This window comes from Accipiter gentilis, chromosome 8 (assembly GCF_929443795.1).
Source record: "Accipiter gentilis chromosome 8, bAccGen1.1, whole genome shotgun sequence".
In the NCBI taxonomy this organism is placed as follows: Eukaryota; Metazoa; Chordata; class Aves; order Accipitriformes; family Accipitridae; genus Astur; species Astur gentilis.
In genome coordinates, this window is record NC_064887.1 from 5,429,507 (window position 1) to 5,445,258 (window position 15,752).

General features: G+C 37.8%; 2 protein-coding genes across 13 annotated transcripts in view; one reads left to right on the forward strand and one right to left on the reverse strand.

Annotated features, from left to right (window-relative positions):
* The window catches only part of DAB1 (DAB adaptor protein 1), a 471,207-nt gene that overhangs the window by 313,192 nt on the left and 142,263 nt on the right, over positions 1-15,752 (forward strand). For 9 of the 12 annotated variants that reach the window (XM_049809440.1, XM_049809442.1, XM_049809439.1 and 6 more), the window contains one exon: positions 12,357-12,469. The exons of the other annotated variants lie outside the window; for them this stretch is intronic. The gene's annotated coding sequence lies outside the window, so the exon portion shown is untranslated. The remainder of the gene's footprint in view (positions 1-12,356; positions 12,470-15,752) is intronic. 12 annotated transcript variants of the gene reach the window in all.
* PRKAA2 (protein kinase AMP-activated catalytic subunit alpha 2) overlaps positions 1-15,752 on the reverse strand; it is a 369,728-nt gene that overhangs the window by 104,478 nt on the left and 249,498 nt on the right. The gene's annotated exons all lie outside the window — the stretch shown is intronic.

Below are 15,752 nucleotides of genomic sequence, written 5' to 3' on the forward strand. Positions count from 1 at the left end.
AAGAATTCTATTCTCAGTCACTGAACTCTAGCTGCCTTGCTTTTTCCAGACAGCAGAAATCCAGAGGAGCAGATCATGTGCATCAAACTTCAAAATATTGCTCAAGCCTATGTAGAGAACTAACTGTTCTTTATGGCAAAGATCATCTTTAGTTCAAAGAACCGATTGCAGATGACCCGTAAACATCGTGGGTGGCTGATTCTGCTAATCAGTATTTTTAGATGGAACTTTTTGGTGGAGATGGGAAGAAGTACAGTACAGAGAAGGAAAATAGTACAGGTAGATGTCATTTGTTTTGTGTGTCCAATAACACAGGAATACATTTCTTGATGAATACAGTGTTGATTTTCTTCTTTGTGGCTGGAAGTATGTACGTAATTTGCATGTGGACAATGAGTAATGCAGCTATAATATCAATTTTAATGTCTGTAGCGGTCTACATCTGAGGGGTTTTTCCCTTATTTTGGTGGACTATGCTGTATTATCTTTAGCCACTTCACAGTGACTTATTTATTTATTAAAGAGAAGTACTTTTATGTTCAGTGCTGGTGAATGTATTTCATTTTCATATGTGGACATATATTTTCATGAGAGAGACTAACATAGGATTTTTCCAAGACTGTCTATGGTTTGATTTGTTAGGAGAAACAGGCATCAAGGAACCACCAGGAATTGTGCTGGTTTCTAAGAAATTAGAGTATGTATGGTTTCTTCTCCAAAAAACATTCTGGAGGTCAGTGTAGGGTTACTGTTGTGTATTCAAACAATACTGGTGTCATGGTTTAACCCCAGCCAGCAACTAAGCACCACGCAGCCGCTCACTCCCTCCCCCCCCCCCCCCCCCCCATCCAGTGGGATGGGGGAGAAAATCAGGAAAAGAAGTAAAACTCGTGGGTTGAGATAAGAATGGTTTAACAGAACAGAAAAGAAGAAACTAATAATGATAATGATAACACTAATAAAATGGCAACAGTAGTAATAAAAGGATTGGAATGTACAAATGATGTGCAGTGCAATTGCTCACCACCTGCCGGTTGACACCCAGCGAGTCCCAGAGCGGCGATTCCTGCCCCCACTTCCCATTTCCTATATTAGATGGGACGTCCCATGGTATGGAATACACCGTTAGCCGGTTTGGGTCAGCTGCCCTGGCTGTGTCCTATGCCAACTTCTTGTGCCCCTCCAGCCTTCTCGCTGGCTGGGCATAAGAAGCTGAAAAATCCTTGACTTTAGTCTAAACACTACTTAGCAACAACTGAAAACACCAGTGTATCAACATTCTTTGCATACTGAACTCAAAACATAGCACCCTACCAGCTACTAGGAAGACAGTTAACTCTATCCCAGCTGAAACTAGGACAACTGGAAAAACCAAACAGACTGGAACCAGGATCTCTGAGGATTGCTTCCCATTTCAGACATGAATGTTGCAGGTGTTACGTAAAAAGAGCAACATAATCTTAAGTTATAATCAACAAGAATAGAAGTAGTTCATAACAGCTCTCTAGTTTTCACATTAATAAAATGTGAAAAAATTCAGCCTAGAGTTACAGAAGATTGTTATACAGGTTTTTGTTACTGCTGACGTACTTCTGTTGGACTGCATCTTAACATTTTAGTATTGCTGCATGAGATGAGATGCAGACATGACAACATAGTGTATATTAATCTTGTTAAGTCCTTATGAGAGTCCTAATTGTTCCAGCAATTGCTTCCTGTAAGAAGTTGGCTACGGTGGATGCATTAGGGAGAGCGCAGTGCTAAATAGAATGAATTGTGTATTCAGAAGTACTTTAGCTTGTACTTCAGTTGCAAAAAGTGGAGAAAATCTTGTCCGCCTGTCTTGAAAGTATGGGGGATGATGTCTGGAGGAACAGTTCAAATGCTTGACAATTAATAATAGTACTTTCAAGAGAAGCTTTTAGCAGAAGACAAGCACATAGGTTATAGAGCAGTACAGAGAACAATGTATTTTTTTGTGCTGGTTCTAATATGTTGACATCAAATAACTAATTAATAGAACAATTTATGAGCATGATGCAAGAGTAAAGTTCTAAATATTAATCTACTACTTATATTCTTCATCGTTGTAATAAAAGCTTGAGAAGTAGACATGGGAGACACATAGAGATGCCTTGCAACTTGTAGTAGTGCTTTTTTAAAATAAATTTTCTTTAAATGAAAAATGCTAGTGTAGTGTTTTGGTGAGATGCTAGTAATAACTTGTGATGATTCTTAATGCACCTCCATGCAGTGATGTGAGAGTGAAACTCTTTAATCATGGTGCGGCAGCTCAGTATATCTGCAGTGCTCTGAAAAGTGCTTGGAGCTAGAGGACTTACGGTCACTCGTTCTGAGGAGCAAATACTGTGTAAATGACTACTACAGCTGGGAGAAGATCTAACTTACCTGTGGAGTATTGAACTAGGCACAGGAGAACTGAATGCTTGTGAGTGTAGGAGTCTGGTTGTGGTATGCAGCTGTTTTGCATGAATGAATCAAGGATGTTTGTTCACTTCTTTAAAGATTGTTTTAAAGCTTATGAAAAAGATATTAATATATATTATATATGTAGTATATAAGGCACATAAACCCTTTTCTATAAAAGTAGGAATCACTAATGGGGTCTGTCTTACAGTTTTGTAACAATACACCACACTTAGGAGTGAGAAACTCTTTGAGTTTTGGCATGCAGAGAGCAGTCTTATTGACCCTCACACCTCCAATCTCACATGCTACCTTTTTACATTTTTATCTCACATGTTACCTTTTTGAAGTTAAAGAAGCCTATTACATTTTGTTGTTATAGCCTTAGAGGCTATGCTACAGTGTACCCTATATTATTTCAAAAATACAGTGTGAAAAACAGATTAGGAAAGAGTCACAGTACAGAAGAGAAACAGTTGCTGTTATAGGTATATTGTGTTACTACCCAGGGCCTCCCTCTCTCTTCACTGAATAATTCTATATTTAACTAGTAACTTGTGAAACAGTGTAATGGTCTGTTAATAAACTGGTCAAAGGTGTTATCTGCTGGCCTAATTCTCCCTATCAAGAGCATGTGTATGTGCAGATGAATATATTATGTATTCTTTTTTGAACAGCCCATTCGTTTTGTAGTACAAAGGCTTACATATTTCTAAGCATTCAAAAACCTGACATAATTCTGAATCCCCTCCTGTGATAATTCTGATTGATCACTGATGCTTTTAAGACACTAATACAAGCTGTAGAAGAATTCTTAGCATATGCAGAGCTGTATCTTGCTTATTTTGAAGAAGTGGAGTTCACATATGTTCACAAAGATTTGTAAAACAGTTCCTTGTAAATCTTTGCAACGACTGTAAGTCAGACAATGCATTGTAATGGAGACTTCAGCCTTCTTCATATTTTGTGAAAGCTTTTCCATGCATTTCTTCTTTTTGTTTTGCTCTTGCATGATTTTCTGGCACATGCTGATGTTTGAAAAATTGTCACATTCCAGTATGCAGGTTTAGGTAGAAAACAGCTTTTCTGATGTTAACTAATGTTAGCAGTTAACTTTTCTGGTGTTAGTCAGAGATGTTCTTTCTGCCATTAGATAATTTTCATATATTATTGTTGTTGATTCAGTTGTCTGTAGGAATGTGTTGTGCTTAACATAAAAAATGTTACTTGCCCTTGGGTTTATGCTGTGGTAAAACAGACATTCTCATGCTCTCCTTTAATGCTTTATGCCGTTGTGTAGCTGTAAATCTTACAGACAGGATTCTGTACCCTGGGGATTCAGTTTTTCCTTGTACCCAAGCGAGCAGTAAAAAAGCTTTTGCTCTGCATAGAAACCTGTAGGCCTGCAAGCTCCACGTTTGCTTCTAACTTCAATGCTTTCATATGTATTGGATGTAGGTAGAAAATGTAACACTACTTTCTGAAATGGCCATCATAGCTTTCTAATTAGACATTTGGATTTTTTTTTCTCTTGTGACAGAGTTTAAATGTTATGTATTAGCAATAATGCTTAAATTGATGAAGTGTAAAACTGGTGAAATGGGTTACAGGGAAAGGAAGTGAAAATATTACGAACCATATGCCCTAATTTATGTCTTCTTAGAGAATTTGTCTAATGAAATAAAGTATTTGAAATAATCTGTCTTACAATGTTCAATGAGAGGTACAGCAGTAATGGTAGAATGATCTTACTTTTAACATAGTAAATAAAATAGAACTCCTATTTTGTTTTGGGGAGGAAGAGTAACATCAAATCCCATTGTGTTGAGATCCATGTGCATTGTCAAGAATACATTTTTTTGTCCTTCCTATGGACGGGCTTACACCATTGGGTTTAACTGAATAGCTGTGACAGCAGTTTCTGCTGTGTTCTTTGTGACCCTTAATAGAGAGACAAATGAGATGCATGTTCTTCACGTTCTTAATCCCAGTTTCCTGGGTACCACGAGTTAGCTCTCCTTTCCTCCTGGCTCCTTATCTGGATGTAGCACCTCTCTTACAGATGACTGTCTCCATCCACTCTAATCCTACTCCTTCCCTGAAGCCATGTTTGCTTTTTGACTCCCAGACTAACTCTCCCAAGTCTTCCATCGTTAAACAGCAGTAACAAATTCTTCTTTTCTAGTTCTTGTGATACAAGATTTCATGTCAAAGTCTATTCCTCTTTTCTCTAGTCTGATTTTTGTACCTTCTGCATTCAAACTCAGCAGCTTGCTGGGTGCCTTAACAGAAAGACAAACCTCTCGCTGTTGGTTCCAGTGTTTTGTGTCATTACAGTTCAGAGCAGTAATTACAGGGATAGCCCATTTTGTGGTACAATGTTTATAGGAACGTACATGCACATTTTAGTTCCTTCTGGAGGTTGCAAGAGGGGTGACAGTGTAGACAGATTGTAGTACAAAGGACGAGTCACTGGACAAGTGTAAGTCTGTCATTTTATAATTCGGGTAGTTTTGTGGGGTTTTTTAGGGTTAGCAAGAAAAACAGATCCATGATATGAGGACCAAATCTTACTCCCAGTTTCAAAACCCAGAAAACTTTTCAAATGTAAGTTCATAATAATTATTTAACATGGTAAAAACATATTATTTTCATACAGTCTAAATATTGGAAGTGATTCGACTCATTGCTCTTATCTCATGTCCTCAAAATTGCCCCGAAGCAGATACACTTGACATGTAAAATCGTAGCCTGAACAGTTAAAAATCGGGCAAAGTTGCAAGCAATTGGAAGGAGGCTCTTACAGTGGGAAGTGCCAGGCAACCTTAGTCATAGGTGGTGCTTCCTGCCCTAGCTTTGAGTAGAGGAAAATTAAATAGGTAACTTATTTAAAGGGAATTATTTAGCAATATTACTGTTTGTAGCAGCATCATAAATAAATTGCTCAATCTTCTCAGTGAAATATCTGACCTTGAGATCAAAGATTTAAGAAGTAATTGGAAGAGCATATTGTATACAGATTGTGTACTCATTAAAGTACTCTGTGTCTGGTTGTTTCAGTCAGACAACCGTAGGAAAACCTGCCTTCTATCAGCACATGTGATAGTGAATCTTTTGAGACCATGTGTTACAGCTAATGACTCCTGGGAGGTAGAGTGCAAAGGTCATTCATACCAAGAGTCCTGTTGACTGGGGAGAGCAGAATTTAAACTATGCTGGTGTTTGGGCCTTGGTGAGAAGAGGAGCCTGGAAAATGAATCTAGCTTGATGAACTGTTACACTTAGGAAGTGATTAAGAGCTTCTGAAGAAGGAATGCAGTACATGCAGTCACAGCACTTGGGCAGATTCAGATGGCTTGCCATCTGTATTTGCTTCGCAGTTCTAATGCTACCAAACTACCCCGTGGTGATTCAGTTGTGACTTACTGGAGTTTTCATAGCAATTGGTATGTCATTAGCAAGAGTATAGTAAATGTGTCTTCTGCCACGTAATACTGGTATTGACTGTTGACTTAAGTTTTCAGGATCATATAAAAGTACCTCCACCTCTATCTTCTGTATTCAGGAAAATCATAGTGTTTTTAATGGCTATATGTGTCTGAAGCATTTTGCTTAGATAGATGAGTTTGGGAGGTGGTGCTGGAATTTAGAGGGAGGAAGATATGTGAATAAAAATAATATTACTCTTCCTTGGCCATCACTAGAGAATTCAAGACATGCAAATACTAAGTCAGTGAGTGGAAATGTCATCCTTCAAAAACATATGAAATGCAAGGACTGTGATAGAAGTGTTGTGCACTTTAAGGTATCTGAGTTACAAAGAAAGCTTGTAGTTCATGGAATTATATCTATGAGTCTTTTAATATACTCAGGTTGTTCTTGATCTCCTACAGAGCATTGCAGAATTTGTTTCCCTGGAGGTGTCTGAAGTAAGGTTAGAAAAATCCTACCTGATCTTTAATAATCCCTCACACGCATGGTAATACTCCAGAATTGTACTATCATTGTATAATTTACACTTAAATCCTCTCACCTCTGTGCTCCCACCCTCAAAAGAGTCCTTTAGTGTTATAGGGAGCCAGTGATTGCATACTCAAAAACCTTGGTCTTATTGCCGGTTTAGGCTCACCTGCTTAGACTGATTTATTGTGGGTTTTGGTTTTTTTTTCAAGAGAGTAAGACTGAAAAATACATTTCTCCTGTTATAGTTAATAGATTCAGGAAGTAATTTGCAGATTGGAAAACAATGGTTCTCGTATAATAAAAGCACTGCTTAGGTAATTCATAAGGAAGATAAACTTGTATTGTTAAGCTTGCACATTTTACTCTTATTTGTAGGCCATGTATTGCTCTCTTGTGCTTTCTACCATTAAGCAGTAATGTTATTGCATGAGTAAAAAGCACCGCTACTTTGACTGGCTTACAAAAACACACACAAAATCAAATAATGTATTTTACTGAATTATGAAAAAGTGTGTTATTTGTTTAACACTCAGTTATTGCTCTCTGCTCCATGTTACAATTTAATCACTGCTCTGCATCTCTTGAGTTCATGCAGGCTGGTGTGAGGCAGTGAAGGGACAAAGCAAAATGACTGGCAGTTAAGTGTTTCAATCAGTCAAGATACTGATTTATTTCTTTGAGGAGGAGCATAAAGGAAATGAGAATGGCTATTTTTTTGTAACTGATGCACTGAATAGTCGTCAGTTAAACTGTAGAGGTCATACATACAAGTTGAAATAGTTCTTGAGAAAGAAAAAACAAAAACAAACAAAAAAACCCAACCAAAAACACTAGAGTCTGTTTTGACATCTACACTGCACACAGTCTTTGTGAAGCTTGTGATGTTCAGCATGTCCTGAAAAGGCAGCACGAAGGATGAGTGTGGAATCCTTTCACTTACAGGGTTTTCATCACAAAAGAAGCTATATGAAGAATTAAAATGCAGGGTGTTAGAAATTCTTTGTTGTCTGTCTAGTTAATATATACAGCTGTGAAGTTTTTAACTATATTCAAGATGTTGATACTGCAGAATGTTTAAACTGGAATGCTACTTGGCTAGTGAATCCTATCTCTCTGGAATAGGGCAGGTGGTATGAATATCTGTAAAAATGGATCCTTTTTGAGGTACAAATTATAACTCAACTAGAGCAAAAATAGTAAAAACACTGGACGATATTATATCTCTGCTTTAAAATACTCATAGGTATGCCTGAGATAGGAACAGATAGATTAAAGTTTTCATTGCCCACTTCGATGCAATAGAAATGTAATTTTACATTTCTCTCCCCCTCCAGCTGAACTTTGTCCATTTAGTAACAATTTTTTTTCTTACCTTGAAGTGCTGGTTTTAATCTGGGGAAAAAAGTCCTTTTTAGATCGTCAAAACAACACATACTCTATAGCAAACCTGACAGCATTACATGGTTTTTATAAGATACAGAAAATTCAACCAAAGTTTTTTCCTAATGATGTATCATCACTTTTTTTGCCCAATTCTATATTCCATCTGAACTCATACAGATATAAAATCCAGAGGAAGCAAGCAGATAGTTTGGAATGAAATTAGGTCTTTCTAAGACTTTAAACCTCCAGAGCCCACTGAAAATCTGTGCTCAACAATCATTGCTTTTACAGCAAGAAAGATAACTTACCTATCATGAGATTGCTTTAGTGGGGTATTCCCTAGAAAGCCCGCCGTAGCCTAGCCTACATTTCATGTTCTTTTTCTAACCTAAATCCTGAGTTTTTCAAACAGTTTCATAAAATGTATGAACTAAAATTTGACGAAAATGTGGCTACATGCAAAAAAATATAGAACTAATTTAGGAGAAGCTTTCAGTGCTGACAATAGAGAAACTTTTCACTGTCTCATGGAAAAGCACATGGCTGAAAGTACGACTACAGAGAGAGGAAAGGTGGCTTGCCTCTTGGTCAGAGGAGAAATTTCCAGGCTTGCTGCTAAGTGCACTCTGGGGAAGTGAAGGTATCTGCAGTATGAAATGATAAAAACAGCCCTTACTACTGCAGTGGCTGGATGGCAAAGGAGAAGCCCCACTTTTTAATGACATTGAGTTCTGGATGTTTTATGCATGTTACACATGCTGCATCCAGATGACTTGGTATTTCTTTTGATGACACCCATTAAGACACAGATTTTGCAGGAAACGAGCAAGATATTGTGATAGATGTGATAGATGTATGATTATTATACTTTTGGAAGATGAAGAAGAGAAAGTGTACTGTGGGCAGGAAACAGAGCTACTTCAGCATTTCTTTTCCCTCCTGTCTTTTTTCTGAGCTAACAGTCCACTCAGTCTGAATACAGATCTATTCTTAATGTGTTGAACCGCATTATTTAGCCCACCACTGCAAGCCAAATTGTTATCCCTGGAGATTAAATTGCTAAATTGATTAAACGGAGCTTTTTTAATCTAGAATTTCGTTTATATCTTCTCTTGGATCTGTCCATTGTAGGTTCTCTGTGTTTATTAGGTATGATTTTGACAAAAAGACACGAATATACACTAATAGCTATTTAGCTAGCTCCTCAATGCCTGGGAGAAAGCTGTCGAGGAGACTCTTGTCTTGTAAGAAGCAGTTAGAACTTGCTATTAAGTCCTGTAGTGCTTGTGTTTGCACCACATCGATCCTTTAGAAGTGAGACACTGAAGAAGCATGCTCACTCTATTATGCTTCTTGGCTGTGAGTAATTACCGAGAAATACAGAAAAGAATACCTGAGTGTTTTACTCATAATCTACTTAGTGGCTGCATTCCTTACTTGTGCATGTTTTGAATACCATTTGCTAGAATGACCAGTTGAATACACAACCAACCGCTGGCTAAAAAGATCTGCAGCAGTTAAAAGTACTCTGAGTTGTGCTTGCTGACAAAGAGATCAAATAGTCCCCTGGAAGACTGTGGATAAGGATTACAGAAAAGAGAGAATTTGCAAGTCTGGAATGTCTTTTTCCTACAGTATCTATTTCCATTTTCTATGAAATTACTTTCAATATTTAGGTTATTTCACATTTTGTCATAATCTCTTGGATGGAGATCAGATTTGAGATTTACAGCCTGAAAACGGGTTGAAATGGTTCTTGATGATGTCTGGAATATTTGCAAGGTTTTAGCAGCTGATATGGTGCAGGTGAGTGCATAATACAAATAATAGCATTTATTATCTATATTACCATCCCATTCCCCAGAACTGTGCAGGTGGATTGGGGCCCTCCTTCCCTTCGGTTTCCCACAGTGGTGCTAGGCACTGTATAAAACAGACACCTCCCACCCCCCTGAATTATGTTTTAGCAATGCTTGATAGTAGAAACAGTAGCACTTTTCTGATGAGGAAATACCGGAATGACGGGACTCTGGTTATCAGCTAGTCTGTGGTGTCACTACTCAGATACTGACATCTTCTATCCCTTTTTTCTCTTTCATTAAATTGCACCATAAAAGATGTATTCTACGTGAAATTTTAACAACAAAGAATTGGCTTTGGAGAACTGTGTGGCAGTGCTTTAGGAGGGCGGTCTGGAACCTACCCCCCCCATGAAGATGCTTGTTTGGCCGGAAAGTGTGGTGATGTAGATAAAGAGGGTCAGAAATGGGATGAGTATAAGTTATTAGTGGTTTCAGAATATTACGTGTGATAAAAATGGTAATCCCGGTATTCATTCTCCTACATCAAGGAGAGACGTGATGAAAGAGGCCACTAAAATGGTTTTTGCTGTAGCTTTTTGGATGGATTATGAATGGAGCAAGACTGAGATTTACAGACAAGAAGCTGTAGTAATTGACTTGTGAGACAACAGCTCACAGACAGGCTGTGTAGCTTTTAAATTAACTTCTGGCTCAAGATATTCATAATATTGTACTGAACCTGGTCACTCAGTACTGCCTCTAAAGAGGGAGGGGGGGGGGGAAATTTTCATAACTACTATAACCTCTTAGCTTTCCTATCTTCTTCAAGCACTGCATTCAGTAGACCTTTCCACCTTGAATTTTGCATGATGCCTGATCTGCTGCAGCTGCATGTAAGCTCTGGCTACTGAGCAAATTAACTGACTCACCTGACTTAAGTTAAGACTTATGAGGGACAATAAGTCTTTCTGTAACAGGTTTTTGTAGGATCAGGCTTCCGTTTGCATGATTTGTTTGTGTATATCTTAATGGAAAAAGAAAAAGTTCTGTATTACATGTAAAATGTTGCGCATTTAAAGCTTTCTGCTTGCAATCTTCAGCTAAATGTGAGGACGGATTTGCACCATTAGCAGTATATTGTCTCGAAGCTGAGATTTGCGTTAAGGAAAATATGATTGTTGTGATATAAGGACAAAAGGTGGTCTTGCCCATATTGCCATGTTTGTCCATAATTTATGTATTTCTTTCCTGTTAGTTTCAAAGGATTTCTTTCTAGTTGGGAGTTAAATGGACCCATTCAGTGTTTACATTTATGCAAATGATCGTTGTGTCACTAGGGTTGAAACATTAAAAAAAAAGTGCCAGATATTTTACACGCCTTTGAGTATTAAAGTGATTACAATTACCTACATAAAAGGAGTTGCTTTATTAATTAATTAACTTGGAGAAAAAAGGCTAGTGACCCTCTGAAGGAATATCAATAACTGAAACATTAATTATGCAAATAAGAACTGTCTTTACTGTTCATTATTCATAGTTTAACATGAAAATTGCCTTTTAAAAGAACGCTTCATTCATATATTTCAATAAATGTCTAATCTGCCTGGGCTGTCACTTGAATCTAGATTTTGAGACAAAGACTCTGTAGTGATTGTTGATACAGACAGAACACTTGTTCCCTGTGGCATTTCATTCAAGTCACCAATACCCAGTTCCTAATTGCTGGGCTGGTATTTTTTTGAAGACTTGCTTTCTGAGGTGGCAGTCCCCTTTGTGAATAAGTTCTTGCAAAATTTGTGTTCAGAAGGACAGAGTTACTATATTTCATCGGTGAGTAAGGGGAGGAAAGAAGCAGCAAAATATTTGAAAAGCTTTTGTGACTTTCTCATGGTTTCACAAGGGAGGCTGTAGCAGAGCTACAGAACCAGCTGTTGAGTTGTGGGATTGACTTTTCTTTGGCAAGTCAGTGGAGGTAGTACCAAGGAAAACAAATACTGTAAGGAAAACAAAGTTAGGCTGTGTGTTTGATTACTCTGAACTTACGCACTCAGTCAACTTGGTAGTCCTTTTTACATTTTGAAAATGTGACTAGATGCTGTCAAGTGCTGCAGGTGATTTCATACAGGTTGTGAGAAGACTTTCCTTGTGAAGAGCTCTGCCTTTTTATTTTCTGAAGTTTCACAGTGTGTTTGCAAATTCTGGTGAAGGATTCCTGGTGGGTTTTATTCCTTTTCATATCCCTAAAGACAGCAGTCAAAGGTTGCCAGGACTACTTCTTGCTTGGGTGTCTATAAGTATATCTACAAGAGGAGAGAGAGGAAGAGCTGTGTTTTCTTTTTCATCAGCTGAAAGGCTGTGCTGCAAATAATCTTGTTTCAGTTTTGAGTATGCAGACAAAAAGAAGTAGCTATGCAGTCCCGGAAAATGTTTTACTCTCCTCTCCCAGAAGAGTACCTGGTTGTAAGTGTAAGATGTTAAGATTTCCTTTTTTTTAATGCCCTAGGACTTGCTATGCCAATAGCAGAAAGGGCTGATGAAGAAATATGTCCCCCCCTTTCCTTGTAGCGTGATGAATTGTGGAAGTCCTGATTGAAAATTCTAATCACAGCCTTGCAGTCCTTCAGATCACAACCCTTGACAGTTGATTCACTCCTTTTCATGCCTGCTGCCTCTGACTGCTTCTGGTGCCTCTTATGCATGAGTCTATCATTAGCACACAAAGCATGATGGATTGGTTGGGGTACCTCCATCCTTAGAACCTGGGAAATGCTTCTTTTTCAGAATCAAAGAACCTGTGTGTGACATCGTCATGAATGAGAGAAGAAAGTAATACAGTATTGGATATGCCTGTTTGCTGCCACTGTGTAGTGAGAAAATGATGCATTATGGGGAATGTAAGTATATGGCCTGTTTGTTTGGGTTTTTTACTCCTCACTAGTGAACGATGTAGAAAATCATGGATCTTAAACAATGCATAAGCTGAGTCTGGCGAATGCATAGAAGTTGTAATACTTTTTGGAAATCAGAACTGTAAACACTTCCAGAATTATTCTTAAAGATCAGGCTGTTTCTGAAATCTTTTAACTTTCAGTGTGATCTGATGACCAAAATGATTAGGAATAATTGCTTTTGGTACTGACTGTGGACTCGATTCACTTCTGTGGATTCTGTTCTGTAGACCCTTTCTACAGGAAACTTTTGCAAATGTTTGCATCTTGCAAATGCTTTTATTCATCTGTGTGACTTGGCATTTAATGTTTCAGTGAACAAGACAGTTAAGTTTTGGCTCCAGTGAAAGATTGATAGGAACAATTTTCAAATGTGGTATCAAAACAAAGTGAAAATATGTCATGTTCAAATACAGAGCTCTGATGCGTCATGTGGTCTTGTAATAAATGAAATAGCACTAAAAACCTGACAGATTTGCAAGAAAATCTTTTTAAATTTATGATGATTAATTATCAAGATGAACTGCAATAAAAAAAGTGTTAGTAGATGCTTAAAGAAGGTAAGGGGAAGCAGCTTTCTAAAATGAAAACAAGCAGGTAATGATAAGGCTGCCTTCACTTTTATATCATGCTTTCTAAAATTTGTGCAGTGAGTAAATTGATAATTCTGGCTGCTGCAGCTGGCAGTAACAGCTACTCATGCAAGTGTAACATCTCGTGGAAATTCCACTTCTTGGATTTGTACTGTTGCTTTGTACTGGTTGTCTTGGAAATAGGAGTAACACAAAGCAGAGCTGAAGATTTTCTACCAGGACTGGTGATTCTCTCTGGGCCATCAAAATAAAACAGCACTGAACCTAGTGAGAAAACAGAAGTAGCCGTGTAGTTCCTTGAAAGAAACACAAACTTTTCTTAAACTCAACATGTTCATTCATCTTGAGCATTTGCCACTTGAAGATTGACTTTGTTTTGCATTAGGACAGTTAAATGCAAAGAATATTGTTTGGTGAGATATAAACTGATTTATTTAAACATTGTTAGGTAGTATTGGGCTAAAAACATGCCTTGATACCATTTATAGTTAGCAGGAAGTCAGCCATATATGCCAAGTGCTTAAGTTTTATTTGTATTGATTTAGATTTATTTCTAACGGTAGGGTTCCCTGCTTCACTTCTTTCCATTTCATTGTGTTTGCACAGATGCCCTTGGCAATCAACAGGTGCAGAATAGCTTTATGCACCCATTAGTAGTACTATGTCGTTTCTGGCAAACATGAGTTAATGGAGCGAATGAAGGAACTATACACTGGGACAGATCCTGGATCTAGTGTAAATTGGCACAGCTCTGCCCCAGCATAGCTGTTTTGAAGTTGTTTGTTCCATGCTGTTACAGATCAGAAACGGCATTAAACTGATGATTTGCATGTTAACTCTTTCTTTGGTAGCATTTCGTTTAACCAACACTTGCTTTTTTTGAGTTATGAATTGCCAATTGAAGACTGTATTAAGTAGATACAGGCTTTTTTATATATATACACACTTATATAGACCATCTAGTCAATATATAAAGTAATATATTGAAGCAGTAACATTATTTTGCTACTTTTTTGAGCATTTGTTTAGCAGTTTTTACCGCTGCAAGGCCTCTTTGCTGTATCTAATGTCTCTCTTGTATTATCAATTCCTGCCAAATGCAAAAAGGTAAAATAGTGTCAATCGCTAGCAGTTAGCCTTACTTCTCCTTTACCTCAAGGAACTGTGTTGCTGTGGAAACAGGTATAATTTTGCTGGTGTCAGTTTGTCTGCTTTTTTAGTCAAATCTATAAAATGTGCATGTATATGCACTGAACTGATGTTCTAGATGTTTATTTTAAAACTAGTCACTGAAATGCATATTTATGCATCTAAGTACACAAAGCTACTACTAGTGGTTCACGCTTTGGTGAGACCTGATTATGCTCAATATTTCTTTATACTGGGTATCTTTTTTAACAGCTGAGGCTGCATTTCCATGAGCAGCTCATTGCTGTCAAAAGCGCAAGCCTTACTCGTCTCCTACGCATGCCATACGGTTGTTTGTTGGGTCTCTCTTGTTTAGCAGCTGAAAAGACATTTCTGTTAAAAAATATAAAAAACTTTTTGAAAGGGGATGTTAGGAAGGAAATGGGACACATTGTGACTGAAGCGTGAGAAAGGAAGGAATGAGCTTTTATGGTGTGTTTGGACAGAGACCTAGCTTTGTCGTTGTGAGGCCAAAAGTGAGCTTTCAAGTTGGACATGGGGGGAAAAAAGCTTCAGAAAGAGTATGAGCTGCACTTTTTTCAAAACAGGAGTTCAACAGGAAAAAAATAAATGAGAAGTATCAATGTCACGTTATTTTGAAACAGTCAAAATGCGTTTAAAAGGAGATGTTACGGTTATGATTAGCACTGTGAACTTTTACATGGGAATGTTTTATGTTGGTAGGAAGTTATGTGGGAAACCCAAACAATTGTTTGCCAGCAGTTAATTTCAGGCACTCTGAGGACTCAGGGCCTGCAGCATCTTCTCCTGTCTTACCTTCCTCATCTTCAGCAGTTCTCCCTCTTCTCTGTTAAAGAAATGCACTTGGTGGTCCTAGAATATTCCCTGGCCCACTTGGGACAGTGGGTGTGTAGCTCAAAGGCAGTTTTTTGTCTAAAGATTATAATTTAAGTTCACTTGATACTTAGTAGAAAAGAAAAATTCTAGAAGTCATTTTGGTCAGAAATAATTTTGAGCTGGGGTTACTGTCTGAAGATAGATCTGAATGCACTTGTGTTTTTTCTGTAGAGAATGCCTGTCACAAACAAGGTCCCTGCTGGTCCCTATAAGGTCCCTATCTTAGTGTGCACAGAGAAGAGCAAAAAACAAGACCCATCTGAAGAGTTGAAGGATCCAAATATAAAATCGGTGTAATAAGAAAAAAACCCACCAAAACAGATGTCACGTATATGTGAGTGTACACTATATTGTGCTTGCTGCCTTTAGTGAGCCTCATAATGGCTTTCAGATGCAAGCAAGTTGCTTTGGTCCTCAGTCCTTAATATCAGGAATCATTTTTATCCACTAAGATCCCCAAAGAATAGCCGAGATTGTGCTGAAACTGCATGTGCTTTACCTCCAACTAACGCCAATATCTGTGCTGGAGGAAAAAAAAAAATCTTTCTTTGCAGATGCTTGCAGCTGTTTTATCAGTAACCATAGAAGGG